At 48.0% G+C, this 22,226-nt stretch overlaps 1 protein-coding gene across 3 annotated transcripts in view; it reads left to right on the plus strand.

The window, feature by feature from the left end:
* The window catches only part of LOC132206954 (uncharacterized), a 622,337-nt gene that overhangs the window by 256,516 nt on the left and 343,595 nt on the right, over window positions 1-22,226 (plus strand). The window lies entirely within an intron of this gene.

Here is a 22,226-nt window from a genome sequence, read left to right on the forward strand (position 1 = left end):
GAAGGCAGTGACTGAGTGAAGTGGGAGGCAGTGACAGAGGGTGATGGGATGGAGTGACTGAGCGTAATGGGATGCAGTGACTGAGTGAAATGGGATGCAGTGACTGAGGGTAATGTGATGCAGTGACTGAGTGAAATGCGATGCTGTGACTGAGGAGGGGACATGGAGTGACTGAGTGAAATGGGGTGCTGAGACTGAGTGAAATGGGATGCAGTGACTGAGTGAATTGGGAAGCAGTGACTGAGTGAAATGGGATGCAGTGATTGAGGGAAATAAGATGCAGTGACTGAAGGAAATGAGATGCAGTGACTGAGGGATTGGAGATGCAGTGACTTGGAAATGGAATGCTGTGACTGAGGGCAATGGGATGCACTGTCTCAGTTCAGTGGGATGCACTGTCTCAGTTAAATGGGATGCAGTGACTGAGTCAAATGGGATGCAGTGACTGAGTCAAATGGGATGCAGTGACTGGATGAAATGGGATGCAGTGACTGGATGAAATGGGATGCAGTGACTGGATGAAATGGGATGCAGTGACTGAGTGAAATGGGATGCAGTGACTGAGTGTAATGGGACGCAGTGACTGAGGGTAATGTGATGCCGTGACTGTGGGAATATTGCGCGGTGACTGATGGAAATCGATTCACTGTCTCAGTTGAATAGGATTCACTCTCTCCATTAAATGGGATGCAGTGACTGAGTGAAATGGGATGCAGTGACTGTGGGAAATGGGATGTAGTGACTGAGGGAAATGGGGTGCAGTGACTGAGTGAAATGGGATGCAGTGACTGAGGGAAATGGGATGCAGTGACTGAGGGAAATGGGATGCAGTGACTGAGTGAAATGGGATGCAGTGACTGAGTCAAATGGGATGCAGTGACTGAGTGAAATGGGATGTAGTGACTGAGGGAAATGGGGTGCAGTGACTGAGGGAAATGGGGTGCAGTGACTGAGGGAAATGGGATGCAGTGACTGAGTGAAATGGGATGCAGTGACTGAGTCAAATGGTATGCAGTGACTGAGTGAAATGGGATGCAGTGACTGACTGTAATGTGATGCCGTGACTGTGGGGAATTGGGTGCGGTGACTGTGGGAAATGGGATGCTGTGACTGAGAGAAATGGGATGCTGTGACTGAGTGAAATGGGATGCATTGACCGTGGGAAATGGGATGCAGTGTCTGAGTGAAATGGGATGCTGTGTCTGAGTGAAATGGGATACTGTGACTGAGGGAAATGGGATGCAGTGGCTGAGCGAAATGAGATGCAGTGACTGAGCGAAATGGGATGCAGTGACTGAGGGAAATGGGGTGCAGTGACTGAGGAAATGGAATGCAGTACCTGACGGAACTTGAATGCAGCGTCAGTTGAGAAACGGGATGCAGTGACGGAGTGAAATGGGATGCAGTGACTGAGTGAAATGAGAGGGAGTGACTGAGTGAAGTGGGAGGCAGTGACTGAGTGAAGTGGGAGGCAGTGACTGAGTGAAGTGGGAGGCAGTGACTGAGTGAAGTGGGAGGCAGTGACAGAGGGTAATGGGATGCAGTGACAGAGGGTAATGGGATGCAGTGACAGAGGGTAATGGGATGCAGTGACAGAGGGTAATGGGATGCAGTGACAGAGGGTAATGGGATGCAGTGACTGAGCGTAATGGGATGCAGTGACTGAGCGAAATGGGATGCAGTGACTGAGGGTAATGTGATGCAGTGACTGAGTGAAATGCGATGCTGTGACTGAGGAAGGGACATGGAGTGACTGAGTGAAATGGGATGCAGTGACTGAGTGAAATGGGGTGCCTAGACTGACGGTAATGGGATGCAGTCACTGAGTGAAATGGCATGCAGTGACTGAGTGAAATGGGATGCAGTGACTGAGGGAAATAAGATGCAGTGACTGAGGGAAATGAGATGCAGTGACTGAGGGAATGGAGATGCAGTGACTTGGAAATGGAATGCTGTGACTGAGGGCAATGGGATGCACTGTCTCAGTTCAGTGAGATGCACTGTCTCAGTTAAATGGGATGCAGTGACTGAGTCAAATGGGATGCAGTGACTGAGTCAAATGCGATGCAGTGACTGGATGAAATGGGATGCAGTGTCTGGATGAAATGGGATGCAGTGACTGGATGAAATGGGATGCAGTGACTGAGCGAAATGGGATGCAGTGACTGAGCGAAATGGGATGCAGTGACTGAGTGAAATGGGATGCAGTGACTGAGGGAATTGGGGTGTAGTGACTGAGGAAATGGGATGCAGTACCTGACGGAACTTGAATGCAGCGTCAGTTGAGAAACGGGATGCAGTGACGGAGTGCAATGGGATGCAGTGACGGAGTGCAATGGGATGCAGTGACTGAGTGAAGTGGCAGGCAGTGACTGAGTGAAGTGGGAGGCAGTGACTGAGGGTAATGGGATGCAGTGACAGAGGGTAATGGGATGCAGTGACAGAGGGTAATGGGATGCAGTGACAGAGGGTAATGGGATGCAGTGACTGAGCGAAATGGGATGCAGTGACTGAGCGAAATGGGATGCAGTGACTGAGTGAAATCCGATGCTGTGAGTGAAGTAAAGGAGATGCAGTGACTTGGGGAAATGGGTTGCAATGACTAGGGGAAATGGGTTGCAGTGACTGTGGGAAATGGGTTGCAGTGACTGAGGGAAATGGGCTGCAGTGCCTGAGTGAAATGGGCTGCAGTGCCTGAGTGAAATGGGCTGCAGTGCCTGAGTGAAATGGGATGCAGTGCCTGAGTGAAATGGGATGCAGTGCCTGAGTGAAATGGGATGCAGTGACTGAGTGAAATGGGATGCAGTGACTGAGTGCAATGGGACGCAGTGACTGAGTGCAATGGGACGCAGTGACTGAGTGCAATGGGACGCAGTGACTGAGTGATAATGGGATGCAGTGACTGATGGAGATGGGATGCAATGACTGAACGAAATGAGATGCAGTGACTGAGTGAAATGCGATGCAGTGACTAAGGAAAGGACATGCAGTGACTATGGGAAATGGGATCCACTGACTGAGTGAGATGGGGTGTCGGGACTGTGGGGAGTAGGGTGTGGTGACTGATGGAAATTGATTCACTGTCTCAGTTGAACAGGATTCACTGTCTCCGTTAAATGAGATGCAGTGACTGAGTGAAATGCGATGCACTGACTGATTGAAATGGGATGCAGTGACTGATGGAAATGCGATGCAGTGACTGGATGAAATGGGAGACACTGACTGAGTGAAATGGGCGGCAGTGCCTGAGTGAAATGGGCGGCAGTGCCTGAGTGAAATGGGCGGCAGTGCCTGAGTGAAATGGGCGGCAGTGCCTGAGTGAAATGGGATGCAGTGACTGAGTGAAATGGGACCCAGTGACTGAGTGCAATGGGACGCAGTGACTGAGGATAATGTGATACCGTGACTGTGGGGAAAATTGCGCGGTGACTGATGGAAATGGATTTGCTGTCTCAGTTGAATAGGATTCACTCTCTCCATTAAATGGGATGCATTGTCTGAGTGAAATGGGATGCAGTGACTGTGGGAAATGGGATATAGTGACTGAGAGACATGGGATGCAGTCACTGAGGGAAATGAAATGCAGGGACTGAGGGTAATGAGACGCAGTGACTGAAGGAAATGCGATGCAGTGACTGTGGGAAATGGGATGCAGTAACTGAGTGAAATGCGATGCAGTGACTGAAGTAAAGGAGATGCAGTGACTTGGGGAAATGGGTTGCAGTGACTAGGGGAAATGGGTTGCAGTGACTGTGGGAAATGGGTTGCAGTGACTGAGGGAAATGGGATGCAGTGCCTGAGTGAAATGGGCTGCAGTGACTGATTGAAATGGGATGCAGTGACTGAGTGATAATGGGATGCAGTGACTGATGGAAATGGGATGCAATGACTGAACGAAATGAGATGCAGTGACTGAGTGAAATGCGATGCAGTGACTAAGGAAAGGACATGCAGTGACTATGGGAAATGGGATGCACTGACTGAGTGAGATGGGATGCAGTGACTGAGGGAAATGCGATGCTGTGACTGAGGGAAATGCGATGCTGTGACTGAGGGAAATGCGATGCAGTGACTGTGGGAAATGGGATATATTGACTGAGAGAAATGGGATGCAGTCACTGAGGGAAATGAAATGCAGGGACTGAGGGTAATAAGACGCAGTGACTGAAGGAAATGTCATGCAGTGACTGTGGGAAATGGGATGCAGTGACTGAGTGAAATGCGATGCAGTGAGTGAAGTAAAGGAGATGCAGTGACTTGGGGAAATGGGTTGCAGTGACTGTGGGAAATGGGTTGCAGTGACTGTGGGAAATGGGTTGCAGTGACTGTGGGAAATGGGTTGCAGTGACTGAGGGAAATGGGCTGCAGTGCCTCAGTGAAATGGGCGGCAGTGCCTGAATTAAATGGGATGCTGTGACTGAGGGAAATGGGACCCAGTGACTGAGTGCAATGGGACGCAGTGACTGAGGATAATGTGATACCGTGACTGTGGGGAATATTGCGCGGTGACTGATGGAAATGGATTTGCTGTCTCAGTTGAATAGGATTCACTCTCTCCATTAAATGGGATGCTGTGAATGAGGGAAATGGGATGCAGTGACTGTGGGAATTGGGTTGCAGTGACTATAGGAAAGGTTGCAGTGACTGAGGGAAATGGGATGCAGTGTCTGAGGGAAATGGGATGCAGTGTCTGAGGGAAATGGGATGCAGTGACTTACTGAAATGGGAGGTAGTGACTGACTGAAATGGGAGGGAGTGACTGAGTGAAATGGGAGGCAGTGTCTGAGTGAAGTGGGAGGCAGTGACTGAGTGAAATGTGATGCATTCACCGAGTGAAATGTGATGCAGTCACTGAGGGAAATGAGATGCAGTGACTGAGGGTAATGTGATGCAGTGACTGAGGGTAATGGGGTGCTGAGACTCGGTGAAATGTGATGCAGTGACTGAGTGAAATGGGATGCAGTCACTGAGGGAAATGAAATGCAGGGACAGAGGGTTATGAGACGCAGTGACTGAATGAAATGCGATGCAGTGACTGTGGGAAAGGAGATGCAGTGACTGGGGGAAATGGGTTGCAGTGACTGGGGGAAATGGGTTGCAGTGACTGTGGGAAATGGGTTGCAGTGACTGTGGCAAATGTGTTGCAGTGACTGTGGCAAATGTGTTGGAGTGACCGACGGAAATGGGATGCAGTGAGTGAGGGAAATGAGTTGCAGTGCCTGTGTCAAATGGGCGGCAGTGCCTGAGTGAAATGGGCGGCAGTGCCTGAGTGAAATGGGCGGCAGTGCCTGAGTGAAATGGGCTGCAGTGCCTGAGTGAAATGGGCTGCAGTGCCTGAGTGAAATGGGATGCAGTGCCTGAGTGAAATGGGATGCAGTGCCTGAGTGAAATGGGATGCAGTGACTGAGTGAAATAGGATGCAGTGACTGAGTGAAATGGGACACAGTGACTGACTGAAATGGGACGCTGTGACTGAGGGAAATGGGATGCAGTGACTGTGGGAATTGGGTTGCAGTGCCTATAGGAAAAGGTTGCAGTGACTGAGGGAAATGGGATGCAGTGAGTGAGGGAAATGGGAGGCAGTGACTATGGGAAATGGGATGCACTGACTGAGGGAGATGGGGTGCTCAGACTGAGTGAAATGTGATGCAGTCACCGAGTGAAATGTGATGCAGTCACCGAGTGAAATGTGATGCAGTCACTGAGGGAAATGAGATGCAGTGACTGAGGAAGGGACATGCAGTGACTGAGTGAAATGGGGTGCTGGGATTCGGTGAAATGTGATGCAGTGACTGAGTGAAATGGGATGCAGTCACTGAGTGAAATGGGATGCAGTCACTGAGGGAAATGAAATGCAGGGACAGAGGGTTATGAGACGCAGTGACTGAATGAAATGCGATGCAGTGACTGTGGGAAAGGAGATGCAGTGACTGAGTCAAATAGGCTTCAGTGCCTGAGTGAAATGGGCTGCAGTGCCTGAGTGAAATGGGCTGCAGTGCCTGAGTGAAATGGGCTGCAGTGCCTGAGTGAAATGGGCTGCAGTGCCTGAGGGATAATGGGATGCAGTGACTGATGGAAATGGGATGCACTGACTGAACGAAATGAGATGCACTGACTGAACGAAATGAGATGCAGTGACTGAACGAAATGAGATGCAGTAACAGAGGGAAATGAGATGCAGTGACAGAGGGAAATGAGATGCAGTGACTGAGGGAAATGAGATGCAGTAACTGAGAGACAGGTGGTGTCGTGACTGAGGGACAGGAGGTGCCGTGACTGAGGGACAGGAGATGCCGTGACTGTGGGAAATGAGATGCAGTGACTGTGGGAAAGGAGATGCAGTGACTGTGGGAAATGGGTTGCAGTGACTGTGAGAAAAGTTTGCAGTGACTGTGGGAAAAGGGAGGCAGTGACTGAGTTTAATGTGATGCAGTGACTGAGTGAAATGGGATGCAGTGACTGAGTGAAATGGGATGCAGTGACTGTGGGAAATGGGATGCAGTGACTGTGGGAAATGGGATGCAGTGACTGAGGGAAATGTGATGCAGTGTCTGAGGGAAATGGGACGCAGTGACTGAGGGTAATGGGACGCAGTGACTGAGGGTAATGGGACGCAGTGACTGAGGGAAGTGAGATGCAGTGACTGAGGGAAAGGAGATGCAGTGACTGAGGGAAAGGAGATGCAGTGACTGTAGGAAATGAGATGCAGTGCCTGAGTGAAATGGGATGCACTGCCTGAGTGAAATGGGATGCTGTGACTGAGTAAAATAGGATGCAGTCACTGTGGGAAATGAGTTGCAGTGACTGTACGAAAAGGTTGCAGTGACTGAAGGATTTGGGATGCAGTGACTGAGGGAAATGGAATGCAGTGACTGAGGAAAGGACATGCAGTGAATATGGGAAATGGGTTGCACTGCCTGAGTGAAATGGGATGCTGTGACTGAGTAAAATAGGATGCAGTCACTGTGGGAAATGAGTTGCAGTGACTGTACGAAAAGGTTGCAGTGACTGAAGGATTTGGGATGCAGTGACTGAGGGAAAGGAGATGCAGTGACTGTGGGAAATGGAATGCTGTTACTGAGGGTAATGGGATGGTGTGACTGAGAGAAATGGGATGCTGTGACTGAGTGAAATGGGATGCTGTGACTGTGGGAATTGGGTTGCAGTGACTGTGGGAAACGTTTGCTGTGACTGTGGGAAACGGGAGGCAGTGACTGAGGGAAACGGGAGGCAGTGACTGAGGGAAACGGGAGGCAGTGACTGAGTGAAGTGGGAGGCAGTGACTGAGTGAAGTGGAATGCAGTGACTGAGGGAAATCGGATGCAGTGACTGAGGGAAATGGGAGGTAGTGACTGAGTGAAATGGGATGCAGTGACTGTGGGAAATGGGATGCAGTGACTGAGTGAAATGGGATGCAGTGACTTCGTGCAATGGGATGCAGTGACTGAGTGAAATGGGAGGCAGTGACTGTGGGGAGTAGGGTGTGGTGACTGATGGAAATTGATTCACTGTCTCAGTTGAACAGGTTTCACTCTCTCTGTTAAATGGGATGCAGTGACTGAGTGAAATGGGATGCATTGACTCAGTGAAATGGGATGCAGTGACTGAGTGATAATGGGATGCAGTGACTGATGGAAATGGAATGCAGTGACTGAGTGAAATGGGATGCAGTGACTGAGGGAAATGGGAGGCAGTGACTATGGGAAATGGGATGCACTGACTGAGTGAGATGGGGTGCTCAGACTGAGTGAAATGTGATGCAGTGACTGAGTGAAATGTGATGCAGCGACTGAGGGAAAGGAGATGCAGTGACTGACTCAAATGGGAGCTAGTGACTGACTGAAATGGGAGCTAGTGACTGACTGAAATGGGAGGTAGTGACTGACTGAAATGGGAGGCAGTGACTGAGTGAAGTGGGAGGCAGTGACTGAGTGAAGTGGGAGGCAGTGACTGAGTGAAGTGGGAGGCAGTGACTGAGGGTAATGGGATGCAGTGACTGAGGGTAATGGGATGCAGTGACTGAGGGTAATGGGATGCAGTGACTGAGGGTAATGGGATGCCGTGACTGAGGCTAATTAGATGCAGTGACTGAGTGAAATGGGATGCAGTGACTGAGTGAAATGGGATGCAGTGACTGAGTGAAATGGGATGCAGTGACTGAGTGAAATGAGTTGCACAGATTGTGTGAGATGGGATGCACTGATTGTGTGAGATGGGATGCACTGATTGTGTGAAATGGGATGCACTGATTGTGTGAAATGGGATGCACTGATTGTGTGAAATGGGATGCACTGATTGTGTGAAATGGGATGCAGTGACTGTGTCAAATGGGACGCAGTGACTCAGTGAAATGTGATTCCGTCACTGAGTGAAATGTGATGCACTCACTGAGTGTACTGTCATTCAGTCACTGAGTGAACTGTGATGCAGTGACTGAGTGAAATGTGATGCAGCGACTGAGGGAAAGGAGATGCAGTGACTGACTCAAATGGGAGCTAGTGACTGACTGAAATGGGAGCTAGTGACTGACTGAAATGGGAGGTAGTGACTGACTGAAGTGGGAGGCAGTGACTGAGTGAAGTGGGAGGCAGTGACTGAGTGAAGTGGGAGGCAGTGACTGAGGGTAATGGGATGCAGTGACTGAGGGTAATGGGATGCAGTGACTGAGGGTAATGGGATGCAGTGACTGAGGGTAATGGGATGCCGTGACTGAGGCTAATTGGATGCAGTGACTGAGTGAAATGGGATGCAGTGACTGAGTGAAATGGGATGCAGTGACTGAGTGAAATGGGATGCAGTGACTGAGTGAAATGAGTTGCACAGATTGTGTGAGATGGGATGCACTGATTGTGTGAGATGGGATGCACTGATTGTGTGAAATGGGATGCACTGATTGTGTGAAATGGGATGCACTGATTGTGTGAAATGGGATGCACTGATTGTGTGAAATGGGATGCAGTGACTGTGTCAAATGGGACGCAGTGACTCAGTGAAATGTGATTCCGTCACTGAGTGAAATGTGATGCACTCACTGAGTGTACTGTCATTCAGTCACTGAGTGAACTGTGATGCAGTCACTGAGTGAAATAGGATGCAGTGGCTGAGTGAAATGGGATGCAGTGACTGAGTGAAATGGGATGCAGTGACTGAGTGAAATGGGATGCAGTGACTGAGTGAAATGTGATGCAGTGACTGAGAGACATGGGATGCAGTGACTGAGGGAAATGGATGCAGTGACTGAGTGACATGAGTTGCAGTGACAGAGGTACTGGGAAGGAGTTTCTGAGTTAATAGGGAATCAGTGCCCGATTGGGCATGGGGTGCAGTGACTGAGGGAAATGGGATACAGTGCCTGACCGAAAAGGGACGCACTGACTGAGTGAAATGGGATGCAGTGACTGAGGGACATGGGATGCAGTGACTGAGGGACATGGGATGCAGTGACACACGGACATGGGATGCAGTGACACACGGACATGGATGCACTGACTGAGGGAATTATGATGCAGTGACTGCGTGAAATGGGATGCAGTGACTGAGTGAAATGCGATGCAGTCACTGAGTGCAATGTGATGCAGTGACTGAGTGAAATGTGATGCAGTGACTGCTTGAAATGGGATGCATCACTGAGTGCAATGGGATGCAGTGACTGGGTGAAATGGGATGCAGTGAATGATGGAAATTGGATGTAGTGAAAGAGTGACATGAGCTGCAGTGTCTGATGGAAATGTGATGCAGTGACTGAGGGAAATGGATGAATGGGCCCCGCAGCCCTTCCCTGCTCACAGGGACTGCCCCTGCAGCCCTGACCCGCTCACAGCGACTTGCCCCCCCGCAGCCCTGACCCGCTCACAGGGACTGGGCCCCGCAGCCGTGTCCCACTCACAGGGACTGGCCCCCGCAGCCCTGACCCACTCACAGGGACTGGCCCCCGCAGCCCTGGCCCCGACAGCCATGACCCGCTCACAGGGACTGGCCCCCGCAGCCCTGACCCGCTCACAGGGACTGGCCCCCGCAGCCCTGGCCCCGACAGCCATGACCCGCTCACAGGGACTGGCCCCCGCAGCCCTGACACGCTCACAGGGACTGGACCCCGCAGCCCTGTCCCGCTCACAGGGACTGGTCCCCGCACCCCTGTCCCGCTCACAGGGACTGGTCCCCGCACCCCTGTCCCGCTCACAGGGACTGGTCCCCGCACCCCTGTCCCGCTCACAGGGACTGGTCCCCGCACCCCTGTCCCGCTCACAGGGACTGGCCCCCGCAGCCCTGGCCCCGACAGCCCTGACCCGCTCACAGGGACTGGCCCCCGCAGCCCTGACACGCTCACAGGGACTGGCCCCCGCAGCCCTGGCCCCGACAGCCATGACCCGCTCACAGGGACTGGCCCCCGCAGCCCTGACACGCTCACAGGGACTGGACCCCGCAGCCGTGTCCCGCTCACAGGGACTGGTCCCCGCACCCCTGTCCCGCTCACAGGGACTGGCCCCCGCAGCCCTGACACGCTCACAGGGACTGGACCCCGCAGCCCTGCCCTGCTCACAGGGACTGTCCCCGCAGCCCTGACCCGTTGACAGGTGCTGGCCTCCGCAGCCCTGACCCGCTCACAGCGACTTGCCCCCCGACAGTCCTGTCCCGCTCACAGCGTACTACCCCCCGCAGCCCTGATCCGCTCACAGTGAACAACCCCCCGTAGCCCTGACCCGCTCACAGGGACTGGGCCCCGCTGCCCTGTCCCGCTCAGAGGGACTGGCCCCCGCAGCCCGGACCCGCTCGCAGCGTACTGCCCCTGGCAGCCGTGTCCCGCTCACAGCGGACTGGCCCCCGCAGCTTTGTCCCGCTCGCAGTGATTTGCCCCCTGCAGTCCTTTCGCGCTCACAGGGACTGGCCCCCATTGCCCTGACCCTCTCACAGGGACTGGCCCCCGCAGCCCTGACCTGCTCACAGGCTCTGGCCCCCGCAGCCCTGACCCGCACTCATGGACTGGGCCCTGCAGCCCTGACCCGCTCACAGCGATTTGCCCCCTGCAGTCCTGTCCCGCTGACGAGGACTGACCCCCTGCAGTCCTGACCCGCTCACAGGGACTGGCCCCCACAGCCCTGACCCGCTCACAGCGATTTACCCCGCAGTCCTGTCCCGCTGACAGGGACTTGCCCTCGCAGCCCTGACCTGCTCACAGCAACTTGCCCCTCCATCGTGACCCGCTCACAACGACTTGTCCCCTCTGTCCTGACCCGCTCACAGCGTCTTGCCTCCCATCCCTCTTGCACAGGTCACCCCTTGCTCAGATACGGTCCCAATTATCCATGAACCGGAAACCCTGCCCCCTGTGCCAGCTCCTTAACCATGCATTCATCTCACCTGTCTTTCTATGACTTAGCTCACTCACACGTGGCACTCATGGCAACCCATAAATTATTACCCTCTCGGTCCTGCCTTTCAGCCTCTTTGCTAACTCCTTGCACATAGTCCGCAGGATGTCATCCCTCTTTCTGCCTATGTCATTGGTACCAACGTGCCCCGTGGCCTCTGGCTGCTCACCCTCCCCTTTAATAATTTGTTGCAACCAATCAGAGATGTCCTTGACCTTGCACCAGGGAAGCAACACGCAGCCCTGGTGTCTCAAATGTGGCGACAGAATCTATGCCCCCAACGAATGAGTCTCCAACCACACTCGCTCACTTGGATTTGCCTTACTCTGTCCCACAGCAGGGTGGTTTGCACTATGGACCTGGCTACTGCTGATTATATAACTGACCCAGTTTAGTTTTAGATCAGTGTTAACCTTGGTTTAGTGGATAGCTAAGCACCTCAGTAGTCTACAATACAGGAGAAATACATTATAAGCTGACAGATTCTGTGACAGTCAAGAACAAGCACTGAATTGTTCTAACCTCATTTCCAACACCTGGCCCATAGCCTTGCATGGCTTGGATTGCACTTGCACATTAAAAAAAAATAAATGTAAGGATGATGTTCAGGTAAGGACATGGAATTTTTTTGATATGGTCATATTCTCTCTTGTTGGAGCTGATTGCTGCTTAGCACTTGTATGGTGCAAATGTAACTTATCCTTTATCAGGCCAAGCCTGATCGTTGTCCAAGTCTCACTGTATTTTCTCATTGTTGACTTAATGTTGGTTCGGCCCAACAGTGTTGTACATACCCTGCCTATTCTGAAACTCTACCACTTAATATTAAGTCTAATAAAGACAAGTATCCAATCTGCCTTCCAAACCACTTCAACGACCTGGTCCATTACATTGGGGGCTCAACAGGCATGCACATCAAGATCCTGAGATCCCTCTGATCATTGGTGCTTGTGAGGTCCCTATGATTCATCATGGGCTCCAAGATCTGATTGTGCTGTGTCACCTAATCCTTATCCCATTTGTCCTTACATGAAATAATGTTCACAAACGCTTCTCAAAAATTCCTCCCAATCCTACTTTTTGCAATCATGACACAGGTGAGCATAAAACTTGGAACACGACAGCAACAGGAATGTGCCCTTTGGCCCACCATGTTGGGCCAAACATGACAACAAATGAAATAATCCCTTCTGCCTGTCCTTGATCCATAGTCCTCCATTCCTTGCATATTCGTGCACTTAACTAAAAGTCCCTTTTAAATGCTTTCATCGTATCTGCATCCACTACCACCCCGGGCAATGTATTCCACACTTTTAACATGCTCAGTGTGAAATATTTGCCCCTCACATCTCTTTTGAACTTCCCCCCTCTCAGCTTAAATGCATGCCCCCTAATAGTGGACACTTCAACTCCGGGGGAGAAATTTTCTGACCGTTAGCTGTATTTATGTATCTCCTAATTTTGTAGACTTCTATCAAGCCTGCCCTCAGCTTCTACTGCTCCAGAGAAAACGAAGAGTTTTTCCAGCTTCTCCCTCTCGTTCATACCCTCTATTCCAGTCAGCATGCTGGTAAATCTCTTCTGCACCCTGTCCAAAGCCTGCACGTCCTTAGTGTAATGTGGCGGCCAGAATTGAATGCAATACTCTGTGTGGTCTCACCAAAGTCTTGTAAAGCTGCAATGTGACATCCTGACTCTTGCACTGAGTTCCCCTATGAATAAAGGCAAGCATGCGATATGCCTTCTTGACCACCCTATCTACTTGTGTGGCTACTGTCAGGGAGTTATGGTCTAGGACCCCAAGATCCCTCTGGACATCACTGCTGTTTGGGGTCCTGCCATTAACTGTGTATCCCTTTCCTTAACACTTGGTCTCCTAAAATGCAACACCTCATGCCTGCCCAGATTAAATTCCATCGGCCATTTCTCCGCTCGTGTTTGCAATTGGTCTGTATCTTGCTGTGTCCTTTGACAACCTTCCATGCTGTCCACAAGTCCACTGGTCCTTATATCATCTGCAAACTTACTAATCCCCCATCTACATTTGCAACCAAGTCATTTACATATATCACAAACAGCAGAAGTCACATCGATGCGGAACACCACTCGTCACTGAGCTGCAGCCAGAAAAACAGCTTTCCACCACTGAGACGGCAAGAACTGTAGATGCTGGAATCAGAGATAACCAAGTGTGGAGCTGGAGGAACGCAGCAGGTCAGGCAGCATCAGAGGAACATGAAAGCTGACATTGTTGATGCTGCCTGGCCTGCTGTGTTCCTCCAGCCCTATACTGTGTTCTCTTTGTTAGCCTTCCACCGCTACCGTCTGCCTTATATGGGCAGGCCAAGTCACCACGGATCTCATGGATCTTAATCTTCTGGATGAGCATACCATGAGGGACCTTGTTGAAAACCTTCGTAAAATCCATGTATATGTTATCAACTGTTCTACCCTAATTGATCACCCTTGTCACCTCCTTGAAAACTTCAACTGACTTGGTAAGACATAACCTGCCCCGCATAATGCCATGCTGGCTGTCCCTTATTAGCCCATACCTTTGAGACATGAGACACTCACCAGTCTGTAGTTTCCTGGAAAGTCCCTGTTTTCCTGCTTGAACAGAGGAACGACTTTATCCACTCACCAGTCTCCGCAACCCCTCCAGTGCCTGGCAAGGATATCAGATCCTGTTGAAAGTGGGGTGTTGATGCATTTGTGTCATGATTGTGTTTTGTTTCAGCCCTACCATTCAAAGCAGTGCAAGAATGTCTTTGTGCAGCAGGCGAGTTGTGATGAGACTGAGCCTTCATACAATTGCAAGATGTTGAAAATTTGCCATTATTTATGAAAACAGTGATAAATTTCCATGATCAACATTTCTGTTACACTGCAATGATTATCCCGTGGCATGTAAAATCAGAAAGATACGATAAAATGAGACTGGGTCATATGCAGGGAGAATGTTTGCCTTTCATGTCTATAGAAGTAGTGAAATATTTCCATGAATCTAAGAGTCACTTTTCCGTTCATTGAAGGACACAATCATCGCCTTGGAAGCTTCATCACGATACTACTTTGCATTTCTGAAGAGGGAAGAAGAAATCAATATGCAAATTCAATTCCATGGTTTTGGAAGTCCCATTGAGAACACGATTCATTTGCGCCGGCACAATGCTCTGACCGAGAAAGAATTGAAGGTGAGTTTGTAGTTTAGAAGATCGCAGCAATTTATGCATCAACTTCTTCATCGATAATGTTCCATTGCTTTCAAACTGCATTTTCCACTCTGCAAGATAATAACTGTTAGAACAAGCAACAGTATCGGTAGATGGTCTATGGGGAATGCAATGTTACAAAACCCAATCCATTCAAGAACATATTTCAGATAAGTCAACAAATTAAATATTCCAGCACAGGATAAAACAAGGAAGATGAGAGTGAGGAGGCAATAGCTCTGATGACAAAAGAACAGAAATTTACCTTTATCCATTTGAGCAAAAAAGCAGGCACACAAATAAATAATCATCTAACAATGCACATGTGCAATGGAGGCTACAGGGGGACTAAGAATGCCGAATTGTTGTCATGCGTATTGCTGAAAGGATGATTGAAACAGAATCTGTGGTAAATTTGAAGAAATACAGATGATGCATACAGATGTTGGAGGAAGAACATTTATGGACTGAGGCAAATTGTATTGCCCTTTTCAGGAGTTATTAGGTTCATAATGAATTGAAAGACTTCCTTCCGTGCTGAAAGCTTTAGTTTAGTTGCAGCTGGATGACAATTTCTGTTCCTGGTAGTATTTAGCAAACTGTTAAAAGTGAATGTCACTGCACAGAATTCCAAACATGACTCCAATCAGTAGAGAAAATATCCAAGGGGTATCATGAGTTGTATCCTCTCATGTTGAACAATGCAGCTACAGATACAATGGAGGCACTGATGATAATCTTCCAAGAATCCTTAGATTGTGGAAAATTCTCAGAGGATTGAAAGATTGTGAACATAACACCATTATTACAAAGATACTTCGACAAAATAGCATGCCAGTATTGCCAATTTAGGTCAAGCTGGGTAGATGTTCATGCCGGCCATGAAAGATGAAATAACAGGGTACTGAATGTGCTATAACATCCTACAGAGTTAACATCCTTTTATAAAGGGGAAATAATACTTGACAAACTTGCTACAGTGCTTTGAGAAGGAAACAAACATTACTGATGAAGGACCACCAGTTGATGTAGTACATTGAGATTTCAACAAAGCATTTGATAAGGTACAGCTCATAAGGTGTCTCAAATGAAATGAGCCCATGTGTTCAAGGGTAGTATGTTCGGATGGACAGAGGACTGCATCGTAAATAGAAGTAGAGTTGTAGCAGCAGGATGGTAACTGACAAGTCATGTACGGCCACAGAGCGAATGCTGCGGAGGCCATGCACCTCATGTTGACTGGGTTGATTTTGGAAATGGCGTAGGGGATTGCTATGCTTAGGAAAGTTGGGCAGGCTGGGACTACGTTCATTGGCGTTTATAAGATTGAAAAAATCTTATTTTTTCAACATGTAAGATTCTAAAGAGGCTTGATAGTGTATATCCGTAGAGATTACTCCCATTTGTGAAAGATTTTACGACCAGAGGCCACATTTTCAAATTGGTTGCCTATTAATTCAGGGAAGAATTACTTCTTTCAGGTTGTAGCACTCTATTGAACACTTTAGCCAAGAAGATTTTTGAGGTAATGCCATTAGTCATATGCTAGGCTGTAACGGCCAGGTTAATTTTTAAATCAAGAAACAATGATAATGAGAAAAGGGTCTAGGCCTGAAACGTCAGCTTTTGTGCTCCTGAGATGCTGCTTGGCCTGCTGTGTTCATCCAGCTTCACACTTGGTTATCTTGGATTCTCTAGCATCTGAGCTTCCCATTATCAGTGATAATGAGAAAAGGGTAGTCTTTGCAGTGGAGATACTTCAAGGAACCCCTTATTACTAAAGAATACAGGGAGGAATTAAACACATCACTACCACACCATCACTACCATTAGAGAAGTAGCAGGAGACAATCTAATGGAGTGAAAGCAGATTAGACTCTTTGCCGTGATGGTTGACTTTCTAAGATTCTCAACAATGAGCTTCCGAGTCGGTGTATGCGTTGATTGTAATTTCCCAAAAAGGTTTAGATTCTAGAGAAGCATCTGAGGGCTGGAAAACTGCCGATGTGACATACCTATTTAAAAAGGAGAGAGGCAAAAAGAAGATAACTACAACCGAAACAACGTAACATCTATTGTTGGAAATATGTGGCAATCAACTATGAAGAAAATAATAGCAGGACATTTGGAAAATCAGAATCTAATCAAACAGAATCACCATAGATAATGGGAACTGCAGATGCTGGAGAATCCAAGATGACAAAATGTGAGGCTGGATGAACACAGCAGGCCAAGCAGCATCTCAGGAGCACAAAAGCTGACGTTTCGGGCCGAGACCCTTCATCAGAGATGTGGATGGGGTGAGGGTTCTGGAATAAATAGGGAGAGAGGGGGAGGCGGACTGAAGATGGAGAGAAAAGAAGATAGGTGGAGAGAGTATAGGTGGGGAGGTAAGGAGGGGATAGGTCAGTCCAGGGAAGACGGACAGGTCAAGGAGGTGGGATGAGGTTAGTAGGTAGATGGGGGTTCGGCCAGGGGTGGGAGGAAGGGATGGGTGAGAGGAAGAACAGGTTAGGGAGGCAGAGACAGGTTGGACTGGTTTTAGGATGCAGTGGGTGAAGGGGAAGAGCTGGGCTGGTTGTGTGGTGCAGTGGGGGGAGGGGACGAATTGGGCTGGTTTAGGGATGCGGTGGGAGAGATTTTGAAACTGGTGAAGTCCACGTTGATACCATTATGCTGCAGGGTTCCCAGGCGGAATATGAGTTGCTGTTCCTGCAACCTTGGGGTGGCACTGCAGGAGGCCCATGATGGCCATGTCATCTAAAGAATGGGAGGGGGAGTGGAAATGGTTTGCGACTGGGAGGTGCAGTTGTTTGTTGCGAACTGAGCGGAGGTGTTCTGCAAAGCGGTCCCCAAGCCTCCGCTTGGTTTCCCCAATGTTGAGGAAACCACACCGGGTACAGTGGATGCAGTATACCACATTGGCAGATGTGGGGCGGTTGTGGCGGGGGCGGGGTGTGAGGGATGTGTTGCGGGAAATATGGGAGATGCGGTCAAGGGCATTCTCGATCACTGTTGGGGGCAAGTTGCGGTCCTTGAAGAACTTGGACATCTGGGATGTGCGGGAGTGGAATGTCTTATCGTGGGAGCAGAAGCGGCGGAGGCGGAGGAATTGGGATTAGGGGATGGAATTTTTGCAGGATGGTGGGTGGGAGGAGGTGTATTCTGGGTAGCTGTGGGAGTCGGTAGGCTTGAAATGGACATCAGTTACAAGCTGGTTGCCTGAGATGGAGACTGAGAAGTCCAGGAAGGTGAGGGATGTGCTGGAGATGGCCAAGAGAACTGAAGGTTGGGGTGGAAGGTGTTGGTGAAGTGGATGAACTGTTTGAGCTCCTCTGGGGAGCAAAAGGCGGCACCGATACAGTCATCAATGTACCGGAGGAAGAGGTGGGGTTTGGGGCCTCCAGTGACAGTGCAGCACTCCCTTAATATTGTGAAAGATTTTACGACCAGAGGCCACATTTTCAAATTGGTTGCCTATTAATTTAGGGGAAGAATTACTTCTTTCAGGTTGTAGCAATCTATTGAACACTTTAGCAGAGAAGTTTTCAGAGGTAATGCCATTAATTATATGCTCGGCTGAGATGGCCAGGTTAATTTTTAAATCAAGGAACAACGACAATGAGAAAAGGGTAGCCTTTACAGTGGAAGATACTTCAAGGATCCCCTTATTACGAAAGAATACAGGGAGGAATTAAACACATCACTACCACACCATCACTACCATGAGAGAAGTAGCAGTAGACAATCTAATGGAGTGAAAGCAGATTGGACTCTTCGCCGTGATGGTTGACTTTCTAAGATTCTAAACAATGAGCTTCAGAGTCGGTATATGCATTGACTGTAATTTCCCAAAAAGGTTCAGATTCTCGAGAAGCATCTGAGGGCTGGAAAAATGCTGATGTGACGTCCCTATTTAAAAAGGAGAGAGGCAAAAAGAAGATAACTACAACCGAACCAGTCTAATATCTATTGTTGGAAATGTGTGGCAATCAACTATGAAGAAAATAATAGCAGGACATTTGGAAAATCATAATCTAATCAAACAGAATCACCATAGCCTGATGAAAGAGAAATTATGTCTGGCTAATTTGTTTGGGTTTTTGGAGGAAGTTTTGGGAGGAGAATTAACAGAGGAAAACCAGTAAATGTGTTGTGTTTGGACTTGGAGAAAGCATTGAGAATGTACACAAAAGTAATAAGCTAAGAGCTGAGGTTTTGAAGGTAGTATATTGCTATGGATCAGTATGCTTTGCATGTTCTGGAAGAAGAGATCACATCTCGAGTGAAATGCACCAAGTGAATATATATTTTGGGGAACTTGGTGGCAATGCGGTAAGTCAGTGCAGAGGGTAAGAGGTGCCATTTGCTTGCTTTTTTTGCCTTATAGTTCATAAGCATTTTTGTTTTGAGACAGGGTGAATTGAAGCCAGAATCAGGGACCGAGAGGGTGAACCAGGTTCATTGGTTGGTGATCGCTACTGGTTTAAGAATCTATTATCGGTAGCTTTCAGATTGAAAGTAAATCGGAGAAATATTTACAGGCTACAAACTAAAAGACCAGAATGTTTTCAAAACAAATTAAGATCGAAGTAATTGAAGTGGAGATGCCAGGCCAGATGATGATTTGTACCTACATGACGGGCGAGTGGTCAGGCCCCAGACTCCAGCTTACGTTTGATGAACTGGAATCTCAGTTTTGACCAATCAACAAATCATGTGGGGCAGAGTTACCAGGCAATGCTGTGCTTGAGGAGGCAGTCACACACCTTAGATTAACTAGCTGAAATTCGGTCAGTGGCCAATGACAAAGAACAGGGCAGGTGGAAGGATCCAGGATGTAGTGCAGAAGGAACCTTGGCCTTTGATCTTATCGAACAGGTTTGAGATTCTTTCTTCCTGTGTGGATGAGAGTGCAGGGTATAGGGAAGATGAGTAAACTGACTGTAGCACTGTGGGACAGGTGGGACATTCAGGAGGGGATAAAAAGTGAAATGTAGTTATAATCAGAGGTAGTATAGTTAGGGGAATGAACACTGTTCGTTGTGACCAGGATCGAGAGTCTCGAAAGTAGTGTTGCCTGCCTGGTGCCCAGGTTCAGGAGATTCCATCTCGGCTACAAAGGAACTTGAAGTGGGAGGAGTAGAAATCCAGCTATCGTGGTCCACACAGGTACCATTGATATGGAAGAAAGAGGAAAGAGGTTCTCCTGAGGGATTATGAGCACCGAGGTGCTGAGGTGAGAAAGCAGAACCAGAATGGTAATAATCTCTGGATTATTATCTGAGCAATTTGGCACGGTGTGAACATAATTATAGATGTACATTGTTCAAATGGTGGCATGGCAGAAATGTGTTTGAATTCATGGGACATTGGCATCGGTACGGGGAAGGAGGGAGTCCTTCTGGTGTTATAGGCTCGACGAGAATCATATTGGGACAAGTATCCTCGCAAAATACAGAGCTAGGTCTGGGGCTAGGGCGTTAAAATAAAAAGTGTGGAGTGGGTGAGCTCAGTTGCATGGAAAATTGTGGAAAAAGTTAGAAGCTGGTAAGTGCTCGGCAAAGTTTCCAGAGCATAGGACAAAAAGTATGGAAATGGCCAGGAGTCTCACTTCAGCTGCAGCAGATAAGAAGGGTGGCTGTAAATGCCAGACTGAAGATCTTGTATTGAATTGCAGGGAGTGTATGAAACAAAGTGAATGAGTTTGTGGTGCAGATTGAAATTGACAGATACATCACTCTGGGTATCACAGAGAGGTGGTTGTTAGGGGATAAGTGTTGGGAACGAAATAGCCAATGATTCATGTCCGATAGAAAGAACAGGCAAATGGGCAGAGATAAGAAAGTGTGGAGCTGGTTGAGCACAGCAGGCCAAGCAGCATCTCAGGAGCGTAAAAGCTGACGTTTTGTGCCGAGACCCTTCTACTTCTGTGTGTTCATCCTGATCCACACTTTGTTATCTTGGATTCTGAAGCATCTGCAGTTCCCATTATCTCCGATACAAATGGACAGAGATGCCAGGGTTGGCTTGTCCGTAAGAAATGAGGTCGCGCTGAAGGAACCACAGCTCTTGTGCTTGTTTATTAATGACTTGGAGGAAAGAGGTGCATGTGCTGTGGCTAAATTTGTAGATGACAGAAAAAATATTTAGAAAGACAAGGCATGGCCCAGAAACAGAGATTTACCGGGATGTTACTTGGATCGGAATTGACTATTAGCAATTGACTAATAGCAATCTGACAAGCTTCGCAATGTAAAGAGATTTTTAGCTTCTTTTTAATTGTAAAGGTATTCTTTGGAATTAATTTGGCATATATTATTTGCATCTCAGGAAGTATGTTCATCACTGCATCTCAAAAAGTGCTCTGTTGTATAACAACAGCTTTTTAAAGATCACTTCAATGGTTGTGATTTTGAGTTGCCATAACACACATTAAATTACACTGTTGGCCAATCTGTCCATGATTATTTCATTATCTTATGTTTCAAACAGACAAGGAAATATTGGTGATGCAATGAAGTGTTTGAGTCTCAAATATAATTGCTGTTATAGTTTCCACTTGGAAGAAAGATTCACATCAAATTGACTGGTCAAGTAAATGGGACACTGACTGTGAGTACTTTGAATGTTCGAGTTATTCCTGAAATGAAAGTTATGACCTTGATGATTTCTCTTTCATGCAGCTATGAAGAGACGCTTTTAAAATATCCTCTAGGTTAGTGGTTCAGGCATAAAAGTGTGATATGTATATTTATGTATATACATGTACATGCGTAATCTGAAAAGATAATGAGTATAAATCACTTGTGACAAGGTGAGAATGAGTTATCCAGATAGTAAGAACTGCCAATGTTGGTGTCTGAGATAACACATTGTGGAGCTGGAGGAACACAGCAGGGCAGGCAGCATCAGAGGCTCAAGAAAGTTGAGGTTTTGGGTCAGGACCCTTCCTGAGAAATGGAGGGTGGAAGGGAGCTCAGAAACAAACAGCGTGGAGGGGGAGTAGGTGCTGGGGAAGGTAGGTGGGATGGTAATAAGTGAGTACTATCCAGATTGGAACAGATTTTCCCCAGGGGGTATTGAGTACGAATTCCAAATCACTCTCAAAATCTTAGTGACTGTTAACGTTGATGTTTTTTGTCTGTGCGTTTCAGTAATTGCATGACAGTTGAATGGTTCGTTGAGAGTGAGGAACCTATGGACTCTCAGACACCAAGATGGAATTTAGTTCGAAGAGTGACTTCAAAATAGTTGCTTGCTTTTAAAATCTTGACCGTTTTTGCTGTCCAGTTGAATGAATTTAGCTCATACTGCTTCAATAGGAATTAGTGTTTAATAGGAACATATTTGTGAAACTCAGTTTCGCAAGTTTTAGCTTAAACTGGTGGAGACTTTCGGTGCTTGCAAAAAGGCTCATCTCTCCATTAATACCGAAGGAAAATTGGAGTTTAAAAGTAAGTTCACCCGCTGTCAGGGAATGAAATGTTAATGTTGACTCGAACATAATTTTTAAAAAAGTCATATATTTGTGCAACACTGACCTCAAATTAAAATTTGGATATGCTAGTTTTACAGATGGTTGGATATTGAATTCATTTTAAATGAGGGTGAAGATCACTTTAAATCCAGCATATTTGTG

This window comes from Stegostoma tigrinum, chromosome 44 (genome assembly GCF_030684315.1).
Source record: "Stegostoma tigrinum isolate sSteTig4 chromosome 44, sSteTig4.hap1, whole genome shotgun sequence".
Classification (NCBI taxonomy): domain Eukaryota; kingdom Metazoa; phylum Chordata; class Chondrichthyes; order Orectolobiformes; family Stegostomatidae; genus Stegostoma; species Stegostoma tigrinum.